The sequence below is a fragment of the Diceros bicornis genome, chromosome 9 (genome assembly GCF_020826845.1).
Source record: "Diceros bicornis minor isolate mBicDic1 chromosome 9, mDicBic1.mat.cur, whole genome shotgun sequence".
NCBI lineage: Eukaryota > Metazoa > Chordata > Mammalia > Perissodactyla > Rhinocerotidae > Diceros > Diceros bicornis.
The window spans coordinates 44,126,185-44,135,206 of record NC_080748.1 but is presented as its reverse complement, the minus strand read 5'-3'; the positions used below and the strand labels follow the sequence as shown (position 1 = coordinate 44,135,206).

Genomic DNA, 9,022 nt, shown 5'->3' with positions numbered 1-9,022 from the left:
GAAAAAGCAACATTGGATTCAATTTGTATTACAGTTAATCTACAATTTTGTTAATAAGCCTTGAAGTAACAGCTGATTTGTACTTTTATCCTCAACACTGAGTATGTAATAATTCCCTGTACTATTATTTAAATTGCCTTCAAACATGTTAATAATCTATGTATATTAGAGTCGTTGCCTACAAACTTAAAGCACACCACAATGCCCTCTTCAAAAAAAACTTTAAATACATTTTTTCTTACTATATAGATTGAAAATCATTTGTGGAATAGATCAAGTTCATCATTTCAGGGAAGCACATCTGAAGACACAACTCTATAGGTTAACTGCAAAACAATGTGAATTTTGTTCCCTCGATGAAGCATAAGAATGTAGTAATACATTTTAATTGAAATTTAAATATATGTATTTACATAAAGGTGACTTAAGATACATTTCTAAGAATCAAACGTGAACTTTTCCCTTTTTTATTATACTTTGAAAAATATATAGAAATAGTTTTATAAATAAGTATTAAAGTAGCATTAATTTCTACTTTATAAATCTACACAATTTTATCTTCATGAAAACCCCAATAAATTTTGTGTAATTAGATGAATAAGTCTGTAAATCAGTAGCATATATCACAATAATTGAGACTGCTTCTTAGACTAAATTTCACTATTTATGAATAGTAAATCATAGAATTAATCTGATAGCTTTTATCAAGTTGTTTTTCTTAACAATAAATACAGAAATACATGCCATGGACACATAAAATGCAGACATTATTAGTTGCCTGCACAAATTATGCAGCAATGGCAGTCATATTGTCATTTCACTGTTAAGTGACAAACATGAGAATACAAAGCCAATAACTAATGGTAATGTGGTAGAAAAATAGGGGACAATATCCTTGGTGGCACCATTGATTAGCTAAACCAACACCAACAACTTACTTGTGAATTTGTTCATGTGTGAGAAAGATAATCCCCTTTCAATTTAAGCTGGTATTGGTCATGCTCTGTATTACTTGAAGCCAAGAGCATTATTAACTGATACATCTTTATACTAACAGAATGACTTATGACTGTTTTCCAAGTCTGACTTGGTTATCATCATCATGAATAATTTAAATGGGAAATTTCTGAAATGTATGAAGAAAAAGTATATCGTTTTCCCCTTTTTTTGAAATGTATTAACTTTTAGAGCTAGGAGGCTATTTTTATAAAGCCTTTTTTCTCTGTGATAATTTGATGTGTAACAATTTCAACTACTGAAGACAAAACATAGAGTAATATTTTTAAATGTCAATTTTTTTTTTTTTTTTGGTGAGGAAGATTGGCCCTGAGCTAACATCTGTTGCCAATCTTCTCCTTTTTGCTTGAGGAAGATTGTCCCTGAGCTAACACCTGCACCAGTCTTCCTCTATTTTATATATAGGATGCCACCACAGCATGGCTTGATGAGTGGTGTGTAGGGCCACACTCAGGATCCAACCGGCGAACCCTGAGCTGCCAAAGCAGAGCAGGCTAACTTAACCACTACGCCACGGGCCAGCCCCTAAACGTCAAACAATTTTTTTTTTTTTATTGATGTTTTAATGGTTTCTAACATTGTGAAATTTTGGGTTGTACATTTTTGTTTGTCCATCAAAAAATATGGAACGCTTCACGAATTTGCGTGTCATCCTTGCGCAGGGGCCATGCTAATCTTCTCTGTATCGTTCCAATTTTAGTATATGTGCTGCCGAAGCGAGCACTCAAACAATTTTTTAATTGCAGGTTTTCAATAATTATCCTCAACAGCAATTGAATCATTTCAGTTTTCACTAATTCAGTGAAATTTTCATGCTGCTTTTGTGCTATATATAACAATCTGTATATGGGATTCACAAAGCCCCACACCCCTATACTGCTCATAAAATGGAAACCATATATGTGTAATTAATCACTTAATTTCCTCTTTGCTTGTCCTCCACCAAGGGTAACAATTTTTGAATTGGAAAGGGAAGAATAGATATTGATTATAGAGCTCTGAAGCTCTTTATAAGGGAAAACAATTATAAAAGAGCATCCTAACTCATTTAAATCAGCTAATTTTTTCATTCCTGATTAATGATAGTATAGTAATATAAAAGATGTATAGAAGAAATCACAGAGAAAATTAAATGTTTTATTAAAGTGGTGATTGGGCAATGTTCTGATTTTAAAGAATGATGAGTTTAAAAAATGAAAATGAATAAATTTGGCTCTACTCCTAGGCAAAATGTAAATAAATTGATTTATAACGCATACCTAGAAAAGATAATATCTGGAAATAAGCTTATGTTTACTAAGAATACATACAAGCCTAGATGACAAGAAAAGGAAACTAAAGGTATAGAATAATGAAGAAATAACTAGATAAGTTAACTAAGAAGAGGTGATTACTTAGAATTATTGAAGACATTTTATATCGTTCCATGTGGCACCTTCTAGTTGAAAATTTCTCACCATCAAAGAGCAGAGATGCAACTTCTATTTATCTTCTTCTGTCTTTTTTGTTGTTGTTCCATCACATAGAATTACTATTATACTTAGCTAACTTAGCTCTGCTAACCCATAAAATGATATGGCCCCTTGTTCCACACATATCTGGAACCACGCCTCCACTATATCAGTTATGAAGCATTACTATGGTCAACAATTCCTATATCTGATTACTATTTTTGTATCACACAACATTTTTCCAAATTATTTAAATTCTAGTTTCTATTTTTATCTCAATTTCTTTAAATTTTCATTTTAATTTGTGAATAACCAATTTCCATTTACACCAATCCAATTTTCTGAAAGATATATTCCCTAATTATGATTTGACTTCTTTTGACCTTTTCTCCAACCTTTAAATAGTTGGTTCACATGGGGCACTTCCTACATATGGAACATTTGGAAATGATGATGGGTAGCTATCGACTTTTAATGGATCTAGTCAGAGATACTAGGCTTCCTACAACGCTCAGATGATCATCCTTAGTGAAGAATTTTCTCACATTCCACACTACTTCCAAATATCTCGGCACACATTTGTGGATACAATAAATTGGCTAATAGTTATCTGTGCCAAAAAAATAATATTGTTTTACATAAAAATAATTTTTTTCACAGTTTTAAAATACTCTCTGTTTTCTAGAAATGTAACTACCATGGATGCCAAATGAAGAGAATACTCTACTTTTTTCAAAAAACTTTCCAAGCATTGATCACTATTTTGAAAATTGTTCTGCCAAAGTCAATGACACTTGTGGTATTTGATATTCCAACACAAGATGCAGAGTGGTCTCCATTTGTAGCTGTTACATCTACGCAGAGGTACAAGTGTCTGACTAATCCTGTATGTCTTCTTGTGATGTTAGATCTGACAAGTTATACATTATTTTACATTACAGTTGCAATCATTTTATGTACTGTCAATATTATTTTAATGAAATAATATCAATAAAATTACCTTTTCATTTTTCCTTTAATGATAACTGATGTATTCATTTTTTTAAAGTTATGTTTGTAGATAAGCTATATTATATTTAAAATTAATTTCACAATAATAAAGATGGCATTATAAAATACTTGTTAATAAAAATTAAACTTTGGGCTAACCTTGATATCACAGAAAATGAGTATTTCTAAGAGATTACAAAACAGTAGCAAACAACTCTCCTGTTTGAAAAGTGAAATAATAGTATTAGTTAACTATTATTGAGCATTTACCATCTACCAGACAAAGTTTTGAGCAATTTATATGTAGGTAAGTCATTTAATCCTTATAGAAATCGATATGGTATTTACTTCCATCATTCTCATTTTACAATTTAGTAAGACAAAGTGACTAAAAATTTTGGAGACAACTACAGACTAGTCAACATAACCAAATATTATTTTTTAAAAAATTGGTAAAAGGCTAGCTAGATCACATGATTATACAGTGGCTTTGTTTTTTCTCTTGAATCATCATGGTCAACCCAGTAGCCTAGTTGATTAGTACAGTGGCTGCTTTTCTCTTTCTTACATCGCTTGAGATTCAATAAAATTGAATCCATTTCCTAAATCCTAAAACCAAATTTGTCATTTTATAGTGTGTGTGTGTGTGTTTACAGTCAGAAAAAGAAAGAGAGTTATTATGGTCTTTCAAAGGGAAAATAATTCATAGCCAATTGATTTTTTTGGAAGATCCCATAAAGTAATAACTTAAAACAGTGGGTGGAACTTAATAGGGAAATGTTATTAAGTGTTCAGATCTGCAAAAAGTCTAATGATTTTTCCCACCTCTTCCAGGTCCTTCTGACTTTTCTCTCAAAAGCAATTCACCCATTAAATCTCATGTATGTCTAATCTTATCTCGGTGTCTGCTTCTAGGAATATCTGATGTAATGCAGCAAGAATTTTGTTCAAGGAAAACAGAATAGCTGTGCTTTAATGAAATGTATACCTCCTGCGTGTCAGCAGTGGGAACATGGCTGGAAACAGATTGGGTGATATTAGGTAATATTTGAAATCCCAGGATAATGGATTCACAGTTAATATAGTATTTAATTTGGATTTAAATTTAGGTTAACAGCATTGTACAGGAGGAAAAAACTGCAAGGAGAAAAACTACTAAAAATCCTCTTAATATAATTAAGGCAGACATGATTGAGAACATGATCTAGGGTGATGGCTGTCTGGGAAAGGCAATCTGGCATAGGTACTGCACATTCCAGTAAGTTCTTACAGGCAAGACCAGATACATAATTTACAGGACCAAGTGTCTAAAAGCACAGGGAACTTCAGAGCACAGGGCCCTGTATGACTGTATAGATTGCATGCCAGTGAAGTCCACCCTATTTGCTGAGTATGCCAAGAATGCAAAGCCCTGTCCACTCTTTACTTGGGCCATTTCTCAGGGTTGTTTGCATCGGAAAACATTGAAAAATGAGGTAATGTCTCTGTTATGGACTGCATCTTTATGTCCCTCCAACTTTCCTATACTGAAATCCGAATCCCTAACGTGATGGTATTGGGAGGTGGGGCCTTTAGGAGGTAATTAAGTCATGGAGGTGGGGTCCCCCATGATGGAATTAGTGTCCTTGCAAGAAGACAAAAAGAGTTAGCTCTTTCTCTCTGCCATGTGAGGATACAGGAATAAGTTGGCAGTCCACAACTTGGAGGAGAGCTCTCACCAGAATCAGACCATGCTGGCACCCTGATCTTGGACTTCTAGTCTCTAGAACTGTGAGAAATAAATTTCTGTTGTTTATAAGCCACCCAGTCTATGGAACTTTATTATAGCAGACCTAACAGACTAAGATAGTCTCCCTTAGGGACAAACAGTAAACTTGCTTACTGCTTACTACTAATACAATGGCTTCTGCAAGGTCAATGTTCCTCAGCTATGACAGAACACCTCTGCATACATAGCAGCCACTTGAAGTCCTCTGCGTTGTCCCCATGAAACTGTGAAGTGGATGCAAACACAATGCTTATATGATGTAGAGTCTCGTGTCTCTGCCAGCACACATGAAACAGTAATAGACTAATTTATTAGTTTGTAAGGAAGGTAACACCAAATTCAAGACACTAAGATTGAAAAAAAAAAGGAAATTTGCAAACACATTAAAGAAACATATTAGAGACAATATCAACTGACAATAGATTACTTGAAGTACGGGTGAACAGGAAGGAAAGAACAGAAGATAGTTGGATTTGTACTTCCGAAATAGCATAATCCATGTACTAATGAAAATAAGAGCTACAGAAGGGGCTGCCAGAGAGAAAATTAAAAATTTTCCATTTAGATGTTTTGAACACTTCCTCATAAATGTCTCTTGAATCTAATTCTTTCTCTCAATTTTCATTACCACTGCCTTTCTCCTAATGGATATATCATGCCAATCTCTATTCATTATATTTCACTCAAAATAAACCTGAGTGATCCCTAAAAATTAAAAAAAGAGAAAGTAAAGGAAATATAGAAGGTTAAGAGTTCAAGAGGCGCTGCGGAGTAAGAAGAGAGCTAGGATTCGTACCCAAGACTCAAAGCCTAATTTCTTTCTTATCATGAATAGACACTGGAATCTGATGGTAAGACATCATGGGTAGAGTGGTCTTTCATAATTCATAAATTTCCTTAAGTACATTCAATTTCTATTGACACACTCTACGTAAATGCACTCTAGATGCGCATGACAAGAAGAACTAATAAGTGACAGTACAATACAGCACCTTAGCCTGATTTAAGGAAAGATAAGTCCAACCTAAGAGAAATACTGACTTCCCTCATAATATTTTAGAAGCAGGAATGTTCGACTTCTCTAAGCACCATAGCACCATGTTTTCCTCTCCAAACACATTTCTAGATTCAAAATCATTCATCTATGTAACATTTTTTTATATTAGTACCCAGAGCATAGTAAAACAGCAATTGTGATTTTCAGCATGTGAATTTCATACTCTCCTTCTTACGTAAATAGAACTGCTTTGAATAGATAAATTTAGAGTAGCTATTCCAATATTTTATATTACGATCTCCAAAAGCATATCTCAATTTTTAAAATAAATATACCTGTGATAAAACCAATTAGTAAGTTCTTTCAAGACTTTCTTATTGTGTGGAATGTCAAAAAGCTGAGGTTAATTTGTTGGTATTTGCATTTCACTATCTTCTATATTCTAACATAGTTTCAGTTTGACTGCTTTTCTTATCATGCTGGCAGTTTTACAAAAACTTAAGATGGATTTTGAAGATAGAACAATATATACAAAACTATTTTATTATCTCTTTGTGGAAACTTCATTTTATGATCTGTTTGACTTCAAACAGCAAATATTTGGTGGTCCGTAGAAGAGAAAATTTAAATTTAGCTTGATATCTGGTTGAATTTAGGAAAAAATTTCCCTTCAGCCTCAGAATTTAATTCCATCACTTTCACAAGTATCTGTATGTGCGCCTTATATTCCACCTGTAACAATCTGAGGCTGAGAGTTTTCCTGTGAATTGGCTCTGCTTCAGGCCTACACAACAAAGTGAACTAAATTGTATCAGCGTTTATAGATATGAAATATGACAACTCTAGAAATATTGTTCATTTGCAAAGCCCAGCAATTTTACTCTTTTCTCCCTCAGCTCTGTGTTTCTAGGTGCCACTTACAATGTGTCATAAGACCCATTCTCACTTCCCTTCCTCCTTCAGCACACTAGGCAGATATGATCCATTCTGCCATAATAGCCAATGAATTTTGCATGAGATTCTTAAGAGCAAAAGCTATTAAGTACAGCAGTGGACAAGAAGTCAGTCTTGCTGAGAGAATTTTTTTTTTTTTGAGTGCTTTAGGAAAAAGCCAATGTTCTTTCTAAAGTTCTGGGTCACTTAAGATGGTTTCAGCAACTGAAGTTTAGTGCACCTGACTTCCTTTCATTGGTAGATGTCGTTATTTTATTTTATTTTTTTAGAAATAGCTAAAAATACTTCAGAAGAGATTTTGAGGAAAATACTTCAGACTTTTAGAGAGTTATAAAATGAACTCTACAGCAGTCTTCTATAAAGTTTCATGAGTTAATCAATAGTAGATGTTACTTGACATATAATTTAATTGATTGATTAACCCAGAGAATAGATTAAAGTTAATACAGCAGCTCTGCTGCATCTCCTGGTCAGCTACCCCAGGATGTCTCAAACATGTAGATATGATTACAGTTATAGTTTCCTGTTAAAGAATTCTTCTTTGGAGAAATCTCTCATTTGCCAACTAGTTTGGTATTCCATTTGTTGCTGGAAGTGTTAAAAGAGAATTTTGTTCAAATAACACATACAGAATCAAATATTACCTAAGGGCAAACAAGGAGGAAATAAGAGTGACATTTTGAAAGTTGCATTAATTTTTGACCTTGGGGTATGGCTTATCTTATTGAAATAGTTATTTATAATAGAAAAGTCTAATAATATATGCTATTCTAATCACTAAGTAGTTTCTTCAGCACTTTGACTGACATTTTAATCTGTGAAGGAGATCTACAATGAGAAAAATCTTTCTTATTTTTTTTATTGCCTCAAACACTAATATTCATTTTGAAGAAAAGTAAAAAAAATTGAAAAATAATGTTGAGAAACTTCCAGACAAGATTTAGCATATTGACTAGAGATTTCAGTTGGCTTTAAATTTTAGTGCTTAGGGAGTGACATTAGCAAGATGATGGAATAGGAAACCCTAGACCCTCCTTCACTCCATGAACATAATGATTCAACAACAATACTTGGAAATTCCCTTTGTGAGAAATCCAGAAACTAGTTGAGAGGCCTTTCTACCCCAGTCAAGCATGAAACTAGCCACATCAAAACCAGTAAGAAAATTTGAGATATCCTCTTACCATAATCCTTATCCCTGCCACAGCATCATATAATCAGGAGGAAACCCCCAGCTCCCAACTTCTTCCTGGGGATGGAAAAAGTTGGACCATGCATCCAAAGTTCCTAATTTTCTGAGGGCTACCCAAAGGACTGGTTTCTGTTTTGCTCACTTCAGAACACTGACAGAACCTGGCATACTCTAGCCACCTGGGGGATAGAGTGAAAAAAGATGGCATATTGGGTACAGTTGCCTACCGTAGGCTCAGCAAAAAGCAAGCTGATGAAAACCCCAGCTCTCAATTTATCCCTGGAAAGGGAAAAGGGTGGACTGTGTGTCTAATGCCTCAACTTTTCTGGAGGCATCTCAGAGGACTGGCTTCTGTCTAGCCTATCTCAGAGAGGTAAAGGCACCTGGCATACTGTAGCTTCCTGGGAGCCAATGAAAAAAATGTTATTTTGAACTAGCAGTCACCGTAGCCCCTCTTCATGGTTCAACACAGAACAAGCAAATGAAAAAACCCAACTTCCAACTTCCTCCTGGTAAAGAAAAGAGGTGGACCAGATGTCTAATGTCTCAACTTTTCTGGGAGCTACTCAAAGTAACGTCTTTTGTCTTGCTTGCCTCAGAGTGCTTACAGGAGTCAGCATACTCCAGATGCCTGGGGGCCAGTGAGACAAAGA

General features: G+C 34.2%; 1 non-coding gene across 1 annotated transcript; it reads right to left on the bottom strand.

Moving 5' to 3' along the window:
* Window positions 1-1,634: 1,634 nt before the first annotated feature.
* LOC131410429 (U6 spliceosomal RNA) lies at window positions 1,635-1,741 on the bottom strand. The gene has a single exon (XR_009221246.1). It is a non-coding gene; the product is annotated as a U6 spliceosomal RNA (small nuclear RNA).
* Between the last annotated feature and the right edge of the window lie 7,281 nt (window positions 1,742-9,022).